The 21,594-nt window shown below is 35.2% G+C and overlaps 1 long non-coding RNA gene across 2 annotated transcripts; it reads left to right on the top strand.

Annotated features, from left to right (window-relative positions):
- Window positions 1-11,935: 11,935 nt before the first annotated feature.
- On the top strand, window positions 11,936-21,225 carry LOC140776667 (uncharacterized). Of its 2 annotated transcripts, none has more exons than XR_012106909.1 (3): window positions 11,936-12,123; window positions 12,417-12,694; window positions 20,990-21,225. It is a non-coding gene; the product is annotated as an uncharacterized lncRNA (long non-coding RNA). The 2 variants fall into 2 exon arrangements; XR_012106910.1 differs by lacking the exon at window positions 20,990-21,225 and adding an exon at window positions 20,558-20,755.
- The last annotated feature ends 369 nt before the right edge of the window (window positions 21,226-21,594 follow it).

Genomic DNA, 21,594 nt, shown 5'->3' with positions numbered 1-21,594 from the left:
CATGTAACCTTTTGAGGATCTGCCGCTACACCATCCGTTGAAAAGATGTGGCATAAATACTCCACCTTTGGTACTCCCCATAGGCACTTGGATTTCTTGATCTTCAATTGGTTTTGCTCCAACAAAATAGAGGTCGAAATATACTCCAAATGCCGCCAATGCTCCAATTCAATCCTACTATACACCAAAATATCGTCAAAAAATACCATGATATACCTTCGCAATAGAGGCCGAAATATATCATTCATGAGGCCTTGAAAAGTAGTTGGAGCATTAGTGAGACCAAAAGGCATCACACGAAACTCGTAATGCCCGTCCGGAGTTCGAAATGCAGTTTTGTGTACATCTACCGGGTGAACTCTAATTTGATGATACCCAGCCCTCAAGTCAAGCTTACTAAATATAGTCGCCCCTACAAGCTCGTCCAGCAACTCCTCGATAACTGGAATAGGATACCGATCCTTGACGGTAATAGCATTTAGTGTTCGATAGTTGATACAAAAACGACATGTGCCGTCCTTTTTTCGCACCAATAGTATGGGGGATGAGTATGAACTATGACTTGGTTGTATGAGGCCTTGCTCTAACATCTCGGCTACCTTCTTTGAGATATTTTTTTTTTGCATATGTGGATACCGATATGGCCTCACGTTCGCCGGTGCAACCCCGGGTACAATCTCTATACGATGGTCCACTGCTCTCCTCGGTGGCAACTCCTACAGCTCCTCAAATAGTCTAGAAAAGTTATCTAATAAATTAGACAATTCAATGGTAGTACCTGAACTCGTTTGAGGCTCATCTCCTACTAGTCCTAACTAAAGAAAATAGGCCAAATCATACGCACCAAACAACCCCACCATAGGCTACATCACAAGAATCAGCGAAGTCCAAACACCATCAAGCCACAAGTCTTTGTTTCCTTGTTTATATTTCATCCACATGCTTCGAAAATCAAATGTGACAAGTCCCAATAACCACTGAGCACTAAGGACAATGTCCGCTACTCGTAGTGCCAATGGATACAAGTCCATAATGATGTCGTATCCTTGCACCCGTATACCGACTCGGCGACACAAGCTCTCCGCTCTAAGCTTTGTGCCGTCTCCAATAGCAACGTCAAACCCCGTAGTTGGTTCAGTATCCAAACCCAATCTCCTCAGTATCCTCTCGTCTGGAAAGTTGTGTGTACTCCCCGAATCAATGAGAATGTACACACAATGCTTTCTAACAAGTCCATCTACTCGTAACATCCTCGGCGCGGAAGTACCTGAATATGCATGCATCGATATTTCAGCTTGGATATCTTCCTCCACGCCCTCCTCCACTGTCTCCTCATGGGTCTCCTTTGGACACTCTCCATCGTCAACTACCTCATCATCCTCCTTAAGACCATTGATAAGCATCACACTCCCGATTGGTTTAGAACACCGATGACCGGGGGTGAAACGCTCATCACATCGAAAGCAAAGGCCCTTCACTCTTCGCTCCTCCACCTGGGCAGGTATGAGAGTTCGAAGGGGGAGGTCTAGTGCTTTCTCTAATGTCGAAAGAATGTCCCAAAGGTGGTCGTGGTCTAGTAGTCACAGCCGCTGTTTTTGAAACCGTAAAATTTCCAGTTGGCATTCTAGGTGCAAACTGCCCATCTCGGTTGCCCCAATTGGTTTTCGCTGCCATCTTTAGAGCCCTATGCTTTTGTTCCATCCTCACGGCCTTCTCAAAGGCATCCTCAAGAGTAGTAGGACATAGAGCACGAACATCCGCTCGTATCTCCTCTCGCAGCCCTGAAATAAATGTACTCATCAATATACGTTCGGGCCATGGTGGCTCACAACAACTACTAACTCTTTCAAACTCAGCTTGGTACTCCAATATGGTAGTCCTTTGAACCAATGCAATGCCATTCCTTGGAGGTGGAAGCTTGCCATCTAGACTTTTGCATCTTCCGCTGTACCTTGACAATCAAAATATTATTCAACTTGAAACACCCAATTCGTTGGATCACCACCTCAGAATTTTAGAAAGTCCAAACGTGCGATTCTCCCCCAAATAGCGTTGTTAGGTTTGCAAAAGATCCTTGGTTCTGGTCTAAACCTTTGTGCATATTGATCATCTTCTCTAAATCCTCGAGCACGTCCATCACCATCTCCATAGGGATCAACCTCATTCTCATAGTGCCAATCCTCCTCATCGACGAAGCACACCGGTGCCGCACGCCTCTCGGGTTCCACCACCGCCGGTCTTGGGTTATATAACGGAGGTAGGGGATGATGTGAAGGCATAAGTAGGAGGGGATCATTGACACTCATATGACGCACCCGGACCTACGGGGTATCGGTTCTATGGGGTCCCACTGCTGATCCTTCTTGAAACTCCATTCATTGTTGAAGAGATGAAGAACCTAATCGATTTACAACATATTTCTTGAATTTATTGTGATCTTTTTGTATGTTGTCAACTCTATGCAACAATGTTTGGAACATGCCTCTTAGTTCATCCATATTCGAACCCATGGACGTTGGTTGACTCGGTCCTGCCGTAGTTGCTCCAAAGGAATCGGCCTCACGATTAGGATAATTATGCATTGAGTCCTCCGTTGTCGGTGTGCTCTCCATAGGTCTTCTTATTTATGTCATCTTCCTTGTTTCAACCATTAATGGAGGTCTGAGATTTGCAGGCTCTAATACCAAGTTAATAGGCTCTAACACTACTTTGATAGGCTCTGATACCAACGATAAGCTCTGATACCAAATGAGAGGATCTGGAACCAAAAGATCGGCCACGAAATAATTTCTTAAGATCTGAATTTATTGTAGGAAGCAGTCTGTGCATCCGTGGGAAAATATTTGTCAGATATTCTTCGGTAGTTAGAAAATTACGATACCAATTGGGTTGGAGTGGATGTTAGGGTTATGGATGGGTATGGAGATGAGGGTGGATTGTGGAAGTGATTAAGGAAAGTAGACGAAGGGAACGAAGTGATCGAGATCCCAAAGAAGAGGGGTGACTCGACAGACAAGGGAGATTAGAAGTTAGGAGAAACCTTGCCAACGGTAAAGGTGGAAGGATGGTGAAGAGGGAGGAGGGAGGAGTCTAGAGAGAAGATATGAGGTAAGAAATCAAGAATCCAATAGCATAATGAAGTTAGTTGCCATCCACATATTTATAGAGGCTAGCCAACAAGTCCTAAAACAATATGAAATCCTAATTCTATAGGATTTTCGTCAATCGCGTTGAAACGCGCCCAATCGCATTCGAACGCACTCAAAAAGCCCCTTTTCTGGATTTGCGAACGCAACACAGGCGTTCGAACGCGGGTGTTCACAAGGCGTTCGAACGCAAGCATTCATAAGGCGTTCACAAACGCGGGTGTTCACAAGACATTCACAAGGGCATTCAAACGCGACTCCATCTGCGTTCGAACGCGACCTACAGAAATTTTATTTTAATAAAAACAAACACCTAATGTAATAAAAAAAGATCCTAACTAAATGTATCACTAGCCAACAAGTCCTAAAACAATATGAAACCCTAATTCTAGAGGATTCCCGTCAATTGCGTTCGAACGCACTCAAAAAAGCCCCTTCTCTGGATTTGCGAACACGACACAGGCGTTCGAACTCGCCTGACCGCGTTCGAATGCTGGCGTTCACAAGGCATTCACAAGGGCGTTCGAACGCGACTCCACCTGTGTTCGAACGCGACCTACAGAAATTTTATTTTAATAAAAATAAACACCTAATGCAATAAGAAAATATCGTAACTAAATGTATCGCCCTTACGCACAAATACACTCCTATGCACATACAATCATGACATCATTAAATACTACCTGCTAACATATCCATGCTCACATAATCCAACGCTAAATAAATCATACTATGAATTAAATAAACCTATTAACATTTAAATATCCAAGTCCATAATTATACACACTAGACTACTACATAATCTGGTATGACCCACATAGGCCACGACAGACCATCAAGATACAAATAAACAACTGATACACGAGTACACTATAATCTGACATGTATTATACAAATTATCGTCTATAAAATGAAGTACAAATATCAAATAATGGTACAACTCAATATCTGGTTAAACTATCTTCTATACCATCTCACGTCTATAGCTCACCTCATCTTTCTAAAATATCTCCTCGGGATATCTCAAGTCGGTATCACGTACCATAATATATGTAGGGGTTAGAAAAGAAATAAAGAGAGTTATGAGCAAAAGGCTCAGTGAATAGACCTTACCCCGAATTAATGATGCCAAACAGAGAGTAAATCATGTACTGGATAATATAAATCAGACAAAGCATCATATCATGAATGAGTATATGAATGTATCCTCAATAATATATAAATGTATGATAAACATCATGTCATAACTGATCAAAATATATAATTCTCGACAATGTATAAACAAATCTCTATGTTATATCATCATCATAACTCTCTCTTAAAAATAACATATATGATGCATGCCGACCATGATCATGCTTATGATATCAAATGCAACCACATATAATACACATTGACCACTCGATAATTAGGTATGTCAAATGATAATAAAATCATATGCATTTTTTAACATTACGATCATCATTGACATCTCGGTATAATATCATTATACTAGACCACTGTGCACAGTCAACACCCGGTACCCAATCTCAATATCCTGCCCATAGGCTCAAAACATACCCTGCCATACGCTAAGGGTATCTCAGTCATAATCATATCTTGCCATAGACTAAGGGTATATCAAAATCCATCCAGATTAGGTACCCCACTAGTTAATAGAAATCACATGAGGGTAACTTGCCACACACATGCCCTGGAGAACGGCAAGTGTTCGATTGTCCATGCGCATAGACTCAATTGACCTCGGACGTGAGCCACGAGATATCACATATCAGCGACTATAATCATCAATCTAAGCACCCTTAACCCTGGCGCCTACTTGGGTACCCTCATGCTTTTTCTATCAACTTTCCTATCAATAAGATTTATGCATTTTTTTCTATATGATAGATCACGTGTATATATCCAGTACTATAACAAGTCATGCATATTAGGAATTTAAGTGGTAAGGAAGTCAAGAGGAAAATAATGCAATGCAGTCTCCAACCATATAACTAACACATGTATATCCCTGCTAGTCTATCACATGCATACTCATGCTAGAGATCATCTTGATACTAGGTCATAACAGTATAATCATCTCTAATCATCTCTATATATTACCAATGTATTCATATCCCAGATTAGTCTAATCAAATACATGATAAAATATGCTTGACTAAAATCATCTCTAGAGAAAGTCATATAATTATGCTAGAGGCCAAAACGCATGTACATAATATATAATATATCTTAATTTGAAAAAGGCGTCTAGGGGATAAGACTACTCACAGTCTGATCAGAAGACACGAACCACGCATCTCTCACATCCGTCAGTCAAATATCAACTCATCATCAGGGTCCACGGGGTCTCACATAAGGGGGTTTGGGGTCGTGTTAGTGGAGGCAGCAGCAGCAGCGGCTGCAAGCCGACGTCGCCAGGTGGAAAGAGAGAGAGAGACCCAAAAAATAGAGCGAGAAAGAGAGATTTAGCGGGAGAGATAAAGAGGCGGTAGGGCGTTGGCGGCGGCTGGGGCAGCGCTGGGGCCCACCGCAGCCAGCTGGCCACGACGGGCACTGCTGGCCATAGCCGAATTGCTACGGCGACGCTACGGGGTGTGTGGCACCCCCATGCTGCGCCCAGTTGCATAGGCACGAGGTCGGCCACACTATGGCCGGCCACGTCGTGCCCATAACAGAATTTAATTTTTTTTTGTTTTTTAAGGATAGGTTATTACAATCAAGGGCGAGAAGGGACGATCCGACGTAAGAGAAAGGCGACGATTGTGTTAGCCACAACTAAGGACGAAGCTTGGCGTGAGAGAGAGAGAGGTTGCACGAGAGGGAGAGTAGAGTAGAAGAGTCTTGTGGCGAAGCCAATAGTTTCAATATTCATTTGATAATCCAAATATGGTCAGCACCTATGTATTTATAGGTTGTGGCCATATTATAATCCGGTTTGGGTAACCCGATCATGTCAACTCAAATCAACTAAAGCTGAAAGCAAATTAACCTAATACAAGGACTAAATTGCAAAAGCAAATGAATCTAATTAAACTAAGGGTTTTTGACGCATATCAGGTTAGCTCGAGACGACAAGGTTGGCTTGAGTCGTATTAGTGCGCACTAATCTTGAGGGTGTACACACTGAAGCGTTTTTGCACTCTACTATGGTCTCAAGCTCCCTCGAAGTGATGCGCATCAAACTCAAGTCGGTGCGCATTGAGGTTTCTTCCTTATGAAATGTGCACATCGGCTAGGCTAGATGCACATCTTCGCAAACCTGGTGCATGGATTGATGGCTGAGGGTGATAGGGATGGGGTTGGGGTGGTGTTGTTGGTCTCTTCTATCCTAGGGAAGGTATTGGATGAAAGAGGAGATAGCAGAGGAAGGCAATGGTGGTGTTGGGATGCAACTAGGGCATCAGTGGTGTCAATGAAGGTGAGGGTGGTTCGACAGTGATGTTAATTATGGTGGTGGTAGTGAGGGTGATAGTTTGAGTGGTAATAAAGATGATCATGTGACAGAGGGGAAGAAAAGGGAGAGGTTGGCTAACTCTGGGAGGTTAGAAGGATCGACAATCGAAAAAGGGAAGGATAGTTAAAACTCTAGGTTAAGTAGGCTAGGGTGAAGGACGTTGGTGTGAGAGAGGACAAATTAGGTTTAAGGTAGAATAATTGTGATAATTATATAATGATTAAAAAGGCTACTCTCCATATATTTATAAAGGTTAACCCAACTCCAATTCAAACTTACTTTAATCTAACTTAACTTAATTAGAATTAGCTAATTAAATAAGTTCAAGCCTACTAAGACTCTAACTCAAGCAAATAAGGAAACTAGCTCAAGCAAATAAGTAAATGGCTAAACCTACAAAGAATATGAGTAAGCCACATAAGCAAATAAAATAAATAAGTTAAATAAACTCAATCTCCACTTAGTACAATGTCCTCCAATGTGGTCCAAATAACTGACCGGACTTGTCTAGCCGGTTCTGACTATAACCCAACAAAAACAAATCATAAATCAATTTGGACTAACTATATATGGACTCAAACTAATAAAATAAATAAATTACTAATGAAAAAGGACTCGACTTAGACCTGAATGGATCTTCTAACTGACTCAATTGCCCCACTAGCTCGGGCTAATTCAAACTCGGACTCAGATTCAGCCTAGATCCTATCAATAGAGCACGTCATCATTGGAATGGGAAAGAGTGACACATCTAAAATGTTGCTCCCCTCTGTCCGTTAGCAATTAAGGCATTAAATCTTATTCATGAATTACTCCAATAATAAGCTAAGTTTCATCGCTGGAACGATCATATGGCGTAAGCCCCATCCCTCTCAATGACATGACTATTGAGGTCTTTGGAGACCTGTAGTCAAATGATCAAATAATTCCTTTTCTGATCTGACAAATTCTGAGCTAATCACATTACCTTTCATTTTCTTGGTAGACTTAACCTCATTAACATACGCCTATCAACTCCTTTATTAATTTTTCTTGACACTAGTTGCTTCTCTATTAAAAGTATCTCAAACAACAAGTCTCTAATCCATTTGGCTTCTATGCATGTAATATCAAGAGCTATCAACTTAGATTCCATACTACTTCTAGCTATATTACAGTTTGCTTATGAAAACTCTAAGATACAGCAGCACCTAAAAAAGGAACACATCCTAAGGTGGGACTTTATATTTTAAAATAACTGACCCAATTTACATCATTATATCCTATATGATGATATCCAACATATTACAATGCTAAGTTTATTGTACCCATAAGATATTTTAGTATGCTAGTAAGAGTAGCTTAATTATGACCACTAGGATTGATTACTTATGTATTATATCTGCTTAATCTTCCTACAACATAGGAAATGTTAGGTAGAGCATGGTTTGACCTAAGTGCACCAATTTAATTTGTCATATGCGTGTTGATTATAGGGCGACCTATGATTCTTTATAGTTTTGAAGAAGCATCAAACAGTGTGCCTACACTTTTAATATCAGTGTAGTTATACCTCTATATTTTCTGAATAAAATGTAAGAGAACTCAGATTTATTGAATCATTATTTCTAATTAATTTTATACCTAAATAACTTCAGCTTGTCCTCCATCTTTGATGTCAAATTGATTAGACAAATATCTTTTTATCTAGTCAATTAGTTCTAAAGACGACCTTAGAATCAAGATGTCATTGATATAAAACAAAATTAAAGTACCTCTATAATCTGTCTTAAAATGTAACCATTTATCAAAATAATTATTTTGACATCTAAATGATATAATTGCAGAGTAAAAATTTTAAATGCTACTATTTAGGCCCTGTCGATCCCACAACTCCACCTAAGTCTGATCCTCCTTGGAAATCTCTAGTAGGAGATTTAGACTTTCAATACAAACATTGCATATTTAGCTATCAAATAGACTCCCCTATATGGATCTGATGATGTTGATACTGTACGTTACATTATATCATCTTTCTTGCCATATACCACAGTAGAAAATATACCCATGAATACTCAGATTCATGAGTTCCAATATCTACTTTTGAAATTGGTAGCCGAAGGTTTACATTTCATTGAGAACCTTATGATAATCTCTCCCCTTAAAACACTACCTCTTGGATAGGATTTGTTAGAAATCAAATACAAAAATAAGAAAAGAAGACATTTATTCAAGTGTTGAACTCAATAAGAATTGATGATCAACACCGAATCCTTAATCCTAGGCAAAAGGTTTCTCAAACCAAAGGTCGGTCAACACGGTGCAAGAGAAAAACCAGTCCGAATCCAGGAAGGTAGTTTGAAACAAAACGGGTAGGAGTGTCACTAGAGCATGCCACTAAGGAGGGTTTTTCAATGGTTTACCCAACGCTACAGTCATTAGCCAAAATTCAACTTGAGTTTCCCACCTCCAAAATCCATTATGACTTGAAATTTTCAGGCCTAAGTCCTAAAAAATCATCTTTAATTATTTTTTTGAAGCTACTAATATGCTCCGTAAATAATTTAAGCAATAACATGATGAGTTCACTATAAATAAAGCAAATAAGAATCTACAAAGAGAAGCAAATATTTAATATTCAGGATTAGGGCAGTCAAAATAAACGAGCGGCTTGGGCTCGGTTCGACTGAAGCTTGAATTTGGCTTAGCTTGATTAGAGCTGAGCTGAGCCCGAGCCAAATTCGATGCTCAAAATTCTTTTCGAGCTGAGCCTGAGCTGGAGCTAGCTCGATAGGCTCGGTTCGAAGGCTAACTGAGAAGTAAAGCCTTTTTTTTTATTCTTCTTTCTCTTTTTTTATTCTCTCAACTAGTCAACTTCCTTCATCTGACTCACCCTCATCTTTTCCTCTTTTCCTCCATCAACTTACCCCCCTCCCTTCTCTAACTCGGCTCCTCCTCCACCTTTGCCTCCTCCTCTGTGGCCCACCTCTGCCCTCTCCTCCATCGTGGCCTGCGTCCTCTTCCACTATGGCCTGCCTCTATCCACCACCCCAATCTTTGTCTTAGGCACTGAGAGTGCTAGCCCCTCCTTCTCTAACTCGCGTCCGCCTCCATTGCGACCCGCCTCCTCCTCTAATCTTGCTCCTCCTCTAACCCACCTCCTCTACCGCTGCCTGCCTCCTCATTCGGCAAGCCAGCTCCTCCTCATCCTCCTCCTTGAAGCTGCCTTGTCCTCCTCGATCCGGCTAGGTCCAACTTGATCCGACTCAATTTGATAATAGGTTCATTTCAAACTCGAGCTCGGCTCAAACTCAGTCTGGCCTAGCTCGAGCTCACCATGAGTTGAATTTAGCTGAACCTGAGTAGACTTATAAGGCTCGAAATTAATTTCAAACTGAGCTTGAGCTGGAGCCGACTCGCTCAGGCTCGGCTATTTTACACACCCTTGTTCAGGATATGAGGGAGTAAAATATAAATAACAAGAAAGAAATATCTATACTGTAAAATATAAAAAATGGTATTAATGATACAAAAAGACTATTTTTTGTGCCCGTAGTTCAAGATTTTCAATCCGATTTGTAAACGGTTTGATTTAATTATTTCAATATGCAGAGATTTCTATATAAATATAGAAAACTGAAGGTATGAAACTGCAAAAAATTATACTTCTCTACTACCTCTATGCAGATTGAACAGTTTGTAAATAACAAGAATTTATGTGCTAATATGTAAATTCAGTATATGAAAGTCTAAGGAAGTATATTTTATATTCAAAAAGTTGGAGGACTAAAATGCAAAGGTACAAAAAAATTTCGTTGACAAAAGCCGTAAAAGACTAGACTACTGTACCCATATATATATATATATATATGTATGTATTTCAACTAGATTTGGACCAATTAAAGGGAGATAATATTAAATTAGGATTTAAAAGAAAATTCTTTTTATAAAACTATACATTAAGGTTAAAATAGAAATCCTTTTATAACATCGTACTTTAAATACGAGAAATTAAAAACGTACTACTTGTTGCCTCCGGATTGTGAGAAAAAGTAAATGAATCCTATTCAGATTGTATTAATTATGACGAATAATTTAAAATGTTAGCCATTAAATAGCGGCTTTGATTTATATAAATGATAGAAAATAATATATTACCTACAATTATTAATTAAATAACAGTCAATGTAATAGCTCTAATAAATATTTAATCTAGTAATATTAAATAGCAATATAAATTAAATAAAATTAACAATCTGACCTATGAGACATCTAATTTATTTTTTGATTGATAGCGAAACAGTTAGATAGATCAGTTTATTATTACGTACTCTAATCAATTGGATAGGTGAAGTATGCCTCCCTAAAATTTTATAATTATACTCTTATGACTATAATATTCAGTTTTTATATTGGTAGCTGTCTCCCAATATTAGTTTCAAAATAAGGATATATAAGTCAAAAAGATTAGATTACCTAGGCCTAATTTTTGGGTTATATATTTTTTTTCTGTTATGATAGATATGATTAAACCTATAATATAGAAGATATTACTTATTACTAGCTAATTTAAATTTGATTACTTACTATATGTAAATAACAAAATAATAATGGAAGAGACAGAATTTAGTTAAACTTTTGTCGAGTTAATTATAAAAAGATATCAATACCTTTATTCTGATATATATATATATATATATATATATATACATTACTATTAATTAAAGATATATATATTATTAAGATAATATAATTATAAAAAAAATAACGTTCAGCTTAATACTTTTCAAGTTTTTGCATTCCTATTATATCTTTCCTGCCAGATCACTAAAAGCTCATTGGATATTGAGCAAAAGATAAGAAAAGAATCTTAAGAGATAAAGTGAAATCTTATAGTAATTATATATATTAGTTATTTAGGGAATTTAAAGATCATGATCCGGTAACCAGGTTTCTTTGGTTACAAAAGAAGTTAACAAAGTCAAAGTGACTACGTCGGTGAGGAGGTTTTCTCTTCTTTTTTCGTTATTTTCAAATCTAACAATATATTCTTTATCGGAATCGCTTATTAATTGATTACCTTTATTTACTATCCTTCTATGGTAAGCCTAACCAATTAAGCCCAGGCTAGTGGAATTCTTTTGAGATTAAATTAAGTGTTCTTATGGAACTTTAAACACCTGATGCCGATCGAGAAAAGTACCCGTACTACCACCTTTCCAAAACTTATATATCACAATCCTATGCGTATAAGGCTGGCTATATATATATATATATATATATATATACGCGCGCACTTGAGGAGGAATTATTACAACCCTAAATAACAAGAAAGCCGCATGGCGTCTAGCGCTTCTTCCTCCTCTGTTACTCCGCCAGGAGACGTCAAGCCCATCCGTGTTCCAGTGGGATTTCGATTCAACCCCAACGATAAAGAGGCAGTCGAGCATTATCTCATTAAGAAAGTTTTGGGTCATCCTTTTCCGGCCAGTATAATCAAAGAGATCGATGTTTATAAATATGACCCTGATGATCTCCCTCGTTAGTTCTCACACAATTCTTTTCAAATACTTCAAATACTTAATTTACTTGTTTTCACGGATTTCGAGTAAATATATACATATTCTATGGGCCAGTAATTAGATTTACAGATATAATTGTCAACATATTTATGACAATAATGTTATGTGAAATGTTTTCAGCAGCAATTAATTACGTAATAGTCCCTATTTTATTGTTTCTTTCTTTTTTACAAAATAATAGAAAATTTTATCCATTAGTTGTTTCATTGTTTGGTTTGACATGCTCATGCTGCAATGCTATCGATTGATCAGTTGATATCACTAAAGACTTGGAGAGCTGGGCATACTTCTTTGTCATGAAAGAAGAAGAAGAAGACTGCCATAATATTTTCAGCACTCCGCGTGGATATTGGAAGGTGGAAGCCTCTGAGATTACAACTATTAACGATGGAGAAGTGATTATTGCCTTCAAGAAGTCGATGGTCTATTTAAGAGGAAAATCACCTGATGGCTTCACAACTTGTTGGACGATGACGGAGTACCGCCTCAACCAAGCGTTAACTCGACTTAAGAATCCCACTAATTCCAATGTGAGTAACAAATCCTTCATCTTAATCTTCATCTTCATCTTGATAGTATGCATGCAACTTAATTACTTAACTACTTGTTCTCATTCCATATCATGTATACCAGTGCCGGTGCCGAACGACATTAAAAAGATGGGATAATTATACCTAGAAACCTTGAACTACTACTAATATTATATAAAACCTCTTATTTATATTTAATGGCAAATTACTATCTTAACTACGTAGAGTACTTCGGAAAGACCGTTCTTTTAGTTGTCGCTTTGATGTTTCCGTTAAATAAAATATCATATGACTATTATGTGATCAATTTTAGGTGTTCTTGTAACATCCTTTGCATTTTCTTATATGCGCTAATGGAAGAAAATTAAACATTGCAAAGTTGCATAGTATTATTATGGATTACATTCATGTTACAGCCTTGTTTCAAGAATATCTCTGTTATATTAATAATTAAATTTCTGGCCAAATGTTATCAGGCTGTAATATGTTAAGGACAAGGGATAAAAAAGAAGCAAAATATTTAGAAGAACTTTAGGAAAAGCAGAAAATGCTGCCAAAGACTTGATTTCATAAATCTTATTATCCACCATATTTATAGATACATAAATGACTCTTAGAGTTTCTAGTGACTCTTGAGATTTATAACTCTTTCAGTTTTTACATAACTTCATGCATGAGCCTTGGGCTTACAAGACCTTTTGTTTATTTGACTCTTGGATTTATAAGAATAAAATTAGTTACAAATTAACTTCAATACCCCTCTTAATTTGTAAATTTTACCAACTTTTCAAACTTTTCAAATTTCTCGATGGTTACAGCCTTTGTGAGAAAATCTATTGGTTGATCATTTGTGTTGATAAACCTTTAATACAATTTCTCCTTCCTTCACCCAATCTCGAATAAAATGATGTCCAAGTTCTATATGCTTTGTTCTAGCATGATATACTGGAATTTTTGTCAAGCAACCGCAAACATATTTTCTTAATGAATTATAGTTGGCTGCTATTGTAGTTCCTTTAATTTTGAAAGTATTATTTTTAGCCAGATAATTTCACATGCTATCTATTGTAGAAATATACTCTGCTTCTACTAAAGATAAAGCAACAGCCTTTTGCTTCTTTGAACTCCTAGATATTATTTTTGTGCCAAGAAAAGATAAATAGTTTGATGTGCTTTTCCAATCATCTAACGAACTAGCCTAATCACTATCTATAAATCCAAATAGCTTGTTATCATTTTCTTTCAAATATAGGATTCCATGCTTTTTCGTTCCATGAAGATATTTCAACACTCGTTTAGCTATTGTATAATAAGGCTTGCTTGGCTCGTTCATAAATCTAGAAATAAGACTAACCGATTGCATAATATCAGGTCGATTGTTAGTAAGATATATTAATGAACCAACAAGACTCCTAAAAACCTTCGCATCTGCCTTTTTTACACCATTATTTTATTGCAACTTTTTATTTAAGACCATCGGAGTCGCCACTAGTTTGCACTTATATATATGAAATTTCTACAATAAATCTTCAATATATTTTTCTTGAGAGATAAAAATCTCCCCTTTTACTTGTTTCACTTGGATTTTGAGAAAATATTTTGTAAACCTAACACAGTTATCTCAAATTCCATCATCATTTTCTTTTTGAAATCTTCAATCAATTTCATATTAGTGCCCAAATGTATTAACTCATCAACATATAAACATATTATGAGAAGATCTTTTATACCTATCTCTTCCACATATAGTGATGGTTCACTTAGGCTTCTTTGGGATCCATTTTGATAGAAGTATCGGTTAATCTTTGCTATTCCATGCTCTTGGTGCTTATTTCGAACTGTAAAGAGCCTTTTGAGGTCGGTATATTTGATCTTTCACCTTATGGCCTTGTGGTTGCTCAATGTATACTTCTTCAAGTTCTCCATTGAGAAATGCAAATTTTACATCAAGTTGATAAATATTCAACTCCCGTTGAGTTACTAAGGCAAGAACTGTGCGAATTATTTCCATTGTGCAATTGGGGCAAAAGTTTCAATGAAATCTACTCTAAGTTGTTAAGAATAATCCTTTGCTACCAACCTTGCTTTATATTTTTTAATAAATTCATCTTCTTTGAACTTTGTCTTGTATATCCACTTTAACCCGATCACTTCTTTTCAGTTTGGCAAGTCTAGTCTACAAGTCCCATGTCTTATTCTTTTCAATTGTTGTTATTTCTTCATTCATTGCTTTTTCAATTGTTGTTATTTCTTCATTGAAATTCTCTAGTTCACCAGAAAAGAAAGCAACATTACAAGATTCATAAATATATATTAAAGAACACACATTTCTTAGTGGTGTTTCAGAATCTTCTTGATTTGAATAATTTAATATTTGTAATCTTGCTGGAGTAGAACTTAGACTTGCAATTGCAATTTCTTGATGTTCTTCTTGACTAGCTAAGTTTAAGAACTTATAAGCAACTAGTGCTTCAGAGAAGTTATCTTTCTAATTCCGGGCTAACTTTTTATCAAATATAACATCTCTTTAAATTACAACCTTGTTTGTTTTAGGATCATATAATCGATATCCTTTTGACTCATCACTACAGCCAAAAAAGATATACTTTTACCTTTTTCATCAAATTTATCTTTGTTTGGTGAAGAATTTAAAGCATAAGTAATGCATCCAAAAATCTTTAAGTGGTTTTCTGCCGGCTTTCTTTGCTTCCAAGCTTCAAATGGTGTCATATTAAGTACTACTTTAGTGGGAGAACGATTAAGTATATATATTGCCGTGTTAATAGCTTCTGCCCAAAACTTATTAGGTAAGCGTTTACCTTTTAAAATCGAGCCATCTCAATAATAGTGCAATTTTTTTGTTCTATAATACTATTTTGTTGCGAACTTCTTTGAATAGTAAGTTATCTTTTAATTCCATTTTCATTGCAATACTCTACGAATAGAGTGTAGATGAACTCTCCTCCATAATCAGTCCATAATATCTTGATTTTATGGCCACCTTGATTTTCAGCAAGAGCTTTGAATTGGAGAAAAGCTAAAAATACATCAGACTTTTGTTTAAGAAAAAAAATACTCACATCATCCTAGTATAATCATCAACAAAAGAAATAAAATATATTTTATTATTAAGAGAGGGAGTCTTTATAGGACCACAAACATCAGCATGTGCTAGCTCTAGTGGGGATTTAGCTCTCCAAGAGGTTTAGGAAATGAAAGCCTGTGTGTTTTTCCATATATGCAACATTGGCATACTTGATTTTTTTTTTTCAAGTGAAGGAAGTCCAACCACCATATTCTTTTGCTTTAACAAATGTAGTCCTTTGTAATTTAAATGACCATATCTTAAAGCCATAATCTGTTCTATCAAAATTCTTAGTACTGAATGCAATATTTTCAATTAATGGCATTATAAGAGGAAATACCTTGTTTCCGCTCATTTTGATTATTGCCATAGTTTGATTTATTTTCTTATCATTAACTCTGCATTTTCCATCTTCAAAAATTACTAAATAATCTTTGTGTAAAAGTTGCCCAACACTTAAGAGATTTTATGTCCAATTTAGAACTTAAAGAACATCACTAATAAACTTTCTTTTACCTCCCTTTGTTTGGACAGCAATCATTCCCTTGCCTGTTGCTTTTTGTGCCTTTCATCTCTAAGCTTCAGTTGTGATGTGATGTTAGGATTGAGCTCCACAAAAATATCATAATTTTCTGTCATATGGTTATTGTATCCACTATCTAAATACCAAATATTTTCATATTCATCTTGAGTATTCATGCATGAAAAAAATTGGTTAATTTCTTCCTCAGTAAAGTTTACTTCATCCTTCTCTTTATCTTGATAATAGCAATCTCTTTGAGAATGATTTTGATTTTTTTTTTTATATTTTGCATCTGAAGTAGCAATCTTTTGTTTCATGATTGGACTTTCTGTTAGAGGATAAAAGAAGAAAAATATTTATAAGATCTTTAGGAAAAGTAAAAATGCTATCGGAGACTTTATTTCATAGATCTCATAATCCACCCTATTCATAGATACATAGATGACTCTTAGAGTTCCTAGTGACTCTTGAGATTCATAACTCTTTCACTTCTTCCATGACTATATGCATGACCCTTGAACTTATAAGAACTTTTGTTTACTTGACTTTCGGGCTTATAAGAATAAAATTAATTATAAATTAACTTCAATACAATATTCAACCCCTTTTTTTGTTGTCTCCACATCAATTACTTTTGTTATGGTAAATCTATCTAAAGAACTTATAACATATAGCTGAAAAATGGAACTGCACCAAATTAACATTTGCTTTTTCCGGAACATTAATCCTCTCTTTGGTTACTCAAAAGTGAATATTTTATACATGATGTAGGTAACAATATATACAAGAGATTAATCATTGTTATGCTAAATTAACTATTTTACATTTTGTCTTTATTTTCTTATCCAAGTATAAGTAGCTATTGAAATTGTCACATAGTTTGTTCAGTTAGATTACGTAGTGGAAAAGCATGATATTCTTCTATTACAGAAGTTACTAATATGACAAATATAGCATGTAAGTTAGTAAATAACAAGTTTATGTAAGTTAGCAAATAACAAGTTTATCTTTGTGGTATTTGTTATCAAAAAAACTCATGTTTCGCTACAATAAATTTCATAGTACACCGTATTTAAGGATAAGTTGAGACTAAGTCTAGTGACAACTGAGATATAAAACTCTTTAAGTGTTTCTTGCATACTTTAGTTTTTGCATGACTTTTATGATACTTCATGCATCATCCATGGCTATACATGACCTTTTTTTATTTGACTCAGACTTCTAGAAATAATAGTTAATTACAAATTAACTTCAACACCACTTTTTAATTTGTAAGTTTCGGCAACTTCTTGAACTTCTCAAATTTCTTAGTAGTCTTGGCCTTTGTGAGAAAATATGCTTGTTGGTCAATTATGTTGATGAACTTCACAATTTCTCCTTCATTCACCAAACCTCTAATGAAATAATGTTGAAGCTCTATTTTTGTCATAGCAATTGCGGACATATTGTCATAATAAATTATTCGTCCAAATATGAATGTATTCTTCTTAGCCAGATAGCTTTTTATGTTGCTTCTATTGTAGAAATATACTCTGCTTTTGTTGAAGATAAAGTAAAAATAATTTGCTTCTTTGAACTCTAAGATATTACTTTTATACCAAGACAAAATAAAATAGCATGATGTGCTTTTTTGATTATCAAACAAACAATCCTAATCACTATCTATAAATTTAAGTACCTTGTTATCATTTTTCTTCAAGTATAAGATTTCATGCTGTTCCTTGAATATATCTTACTGCTCATTTAGCTGCTATGCAATGGAGCTTACTTGACTCATTCGTAAATCTAGAAATAAGACTAATAGATTGCATAATATCAAGCCAAGTTTTGAAACTTCTTCAATAAATCTTTGATATATTTTTCTTGAGAGGTAAAAATCTCCCCTTTTGCTCATTTCACTTGGATTGCAAGAAAATATTTCATGAAATCTAAGTCACTCATCTCAAACTCCATCACCATTTTCTTTTTGAGATCTTTGACCATATTCATGTTAGTACCCAAATATATTAAATCATCAATATATAAACATACCATGAGAAGATCTTTCATACATATGTTTACATATAGTGATGGTTTGCATGGGCTTCTTTGGAATCCATTTTGATAGAAACATCTATTAATTTTGCTATTTTATGCTCTTAGTGCTTGTTTCAAGTCACAAAGAGCTTTCAAATTCGATTTACTAACTCTTTTTGATCTTTCGCTTGGTAGCCTTGTGGTTGCTCAACATATACTTCTTCTTCAAGTTTTCCATTGAGAAATGCTGATTTTACATTATGTTGTCTCCATTTGCATAGTTGGGGCAAAATATTTGTTGAAGTTTACTTAAGCTGCTAAGAATAACCTTTTGCTACCAGCTGATGCTTTATATTTTGAATAGATCCATCTTGTTTGAACTTTTTTGTTTATTGACACTAACCTAATCACTTCTTTTCCTTTCGGCAAGTCTACAAGTCCCATATTATGTTCTTTTCTATTATCATTCATTATCTTTCTCCATAATTCTTTTTTAGCAGCTTCACTGAAATTATCTAGTTCATCAAAAAAAAAAAAAAAAAAAAAAAAAAAGCAAAGCAACATCATAAGATTCACTAATACCTATTAAAGAATGCACCTTTCTTGGTGGTGTTTCATAATCTTTTTGGTTTAAAGAATTTGATTTTTGTAATCATGCTGGAATAGAGTTTGAACTTGCAATTGTAATTTCCGAATGTTCTTCTAGAGTATCTAGGTTAAAGAACATAAGCAGTTGGTGCTTGAGAGGAGTTATCTTCTCAATTTTTAGCTATTTTTCAGCTAATATAACTTTTCTTGAAATTACAAGCTTGTTAGTTTTAGGATCATATAATCAGTACCTTTTTAACTCATCACTATAACTAAAAAAGATATACTTTTCACTATTTTTATCAAATTTATCTTTGTTTGAAGAAGAATTTAAAGCATAAGCAATGCATCCAAAAATCTTTAAGTGATCAACTACCGGCTTTCTTTGCTTTTATCCTTTAAGTGGTGTCATGTCGAGTATTGCTTTGGTAGGAGAACGATTAAGTATATATTATCATAGTAACAACTTCTGCCTAAAATATATTAGGCAAACTTTTACCTTTTAACATGCTCCAACCATGCAATTTTAACATTTTGTTACACCATTTTTTTGCAGACTTCTTTAAATAGTAGGTTGCTTTTCACTTTCATTTTCCTTGCAATACTCTATGAATGGAGTGTAGATGAATTCTCTTCTAAAATTTTGATTTTATTGTCACTTAGCTTTGAATTGAAGAAAAGCTAAAAATGCCAAAGGACTTTTTTCAAGATAAAAGTAACCACAACATTCTAGTATTAGTCATCAATAAAAAGAATGAAATATCTTTTGCTATTAAAAGAGGGAGTCCTTGTAGGACCACAAACATGTACTAGCTCCAATGGAGATTTAGCTCTCCAAGAGGTTTTAGGAAATGAAAGCTATGCATCTTCCCATATGTACAACTTTGACAAACTTCCCTTTCAAGTGAAGGAAGCCGAATCACTATATTCTCTTGCTTTAGCAAACATAACCTGTTGTATGTTAAATGTTATAAATTTATTTTATCTAAACTTTCGGTACTGAATGCAACATTTTCAATTAATGCATTTTTTTGAAATCTTCCCTCTCTTTTCCCTTGCTTAGAATTTTGTTGTCCCTTGATGACTTTTTAATTCTTTATTCATGTGTTTGGAGAGAACTTATTAGTTCATGGTTCATGCATAATATATAATGAAAAATCTTTTGATTCCTTGTTATATATACAATTGCAACAACATGATAAAATTTATAAGGAAGATTATGAAGTACCTTTTGCATGTTTGCAATTGTATCTCCATCTCTTTGGATTTGGTCGATAATTTCTGCTACTTTGGTAAGAATTCTTGAATGCTTTTGCTATCCTTCATTGAGATATTATCAAAATCTCTCAAGAGGGATTGCAGCTTTACATGGATATTATCTTTTCATCTCCTTGGAATTCATTTTGCAAAATATCTCAAGCTTGCTTTGCTTTGCTTTATTGGCACCAAATATTTGAGGATATATGGATTTACTTACCCCTTGTTATAGTTGGGCCAATTTAAAGAATTTCTTTCATGAGGTGGCTCAGGATATGTGCTCTTAACCACCTTCCAAAAAATTCTTGGGAAATAAAGATGGTTTTAATTTTATTACTCAAATAGTCATGATGCTCTCCTTTTAAAATAAGAATTTGAGTTGTGGAATATGCAGACATTGTTGATGTGGTGGCTGACATGGGATATATGCTTGGAAAATAAACGCAGAAGATGTTACAAGGCACTTAATCTAAGAGATCTCATAGTCCACCCTATCTATAGATACATAGATGACTTTAAGATTTTCTAGTGATTTTTGAGATACATAACTTTTTCAGTTTTTTTTTTTCTTGTATGACTTGCATGATACTTACTTCATGCATAACCCTTGGGTTCACACGACTCTTTGTGTACTTTAATAATAATTATTTACAAATTAACTTCAACAAGAATTGCTTGATCATGTGCTAGATTTACTACTAGAGCAACATTTTGTATTGCATCCGTTATTTATTAAATTATCCATGGTGACTTTGTTGTCTTTCCATACTGTCAAGTGACATAAGTTTTGAGCACTAACCTTCATTTTATTTGTTCTTTTGTTTAGATGAATCACTGTGTCCTATGCAAAGTGCACAAAAGTAGTCCTAATATAGATCAAGTTGTTGAAATGAAAAATATTCTCAAGAAGTACCGAAGAGGCAAAAATTTTGTCCAGAAGAAAGCGAAAAGCACTGGAACCGAGTGAAGAAAATAAAGATCCCACAGAGAATATCTTCTCTTATCTTTGTGTAGTAATATTAATAATTTAGAGTTAGGTTTAATTACTAATATGGACCTGTGACGTTGTACGTTTCATCAAGTATATGTCAATGTGCCGTTTTTATTGAAATTAATTAAGAGGTGGTACGATAAAATTAACCATTTCCTAGAGTATGTTTCTCTGAGAGTAGAATTTTTGGTCAATTACATCTTAAATTAGCTACATTTATAGGATGAGAAAAAGCTTTCTAAAAGGGTAAATGGGGCTCGAATTCGGAATCATACACGAAGCCTTACTAATACTTCTTACTAATACTTTTTAAGTGTACAATGGTAAGAATAAATAAACGAAGATGATCTGCTTTATTAAATTTAAACTAATTACAATAAAAATAAAACAATGTCATTGATACTATGTCTCTAAACAAAATTAAATTAACAATTAATCTA

The sequence above is a fragment of the Typha angustifolia genome, chromosome 14 (assembly GCF_048772165.1).
Source record: "Typha angustifolia cultivar Huaian chromosome 14, ASM4877216v1, whole genome shotgun sequence".
NCBI classification, from domain to species: domain Eukaryota; kingdom Viridiplantae; phylum Streptophyta; class Magnoliopsida; order Poales; family Typhaceae; genus Typha; species Typha angustifolia.
Note: the sequence above shows the minus strand (reverse complement) of the source record. Positions and strands in the feature narration are given on the sequence as shown.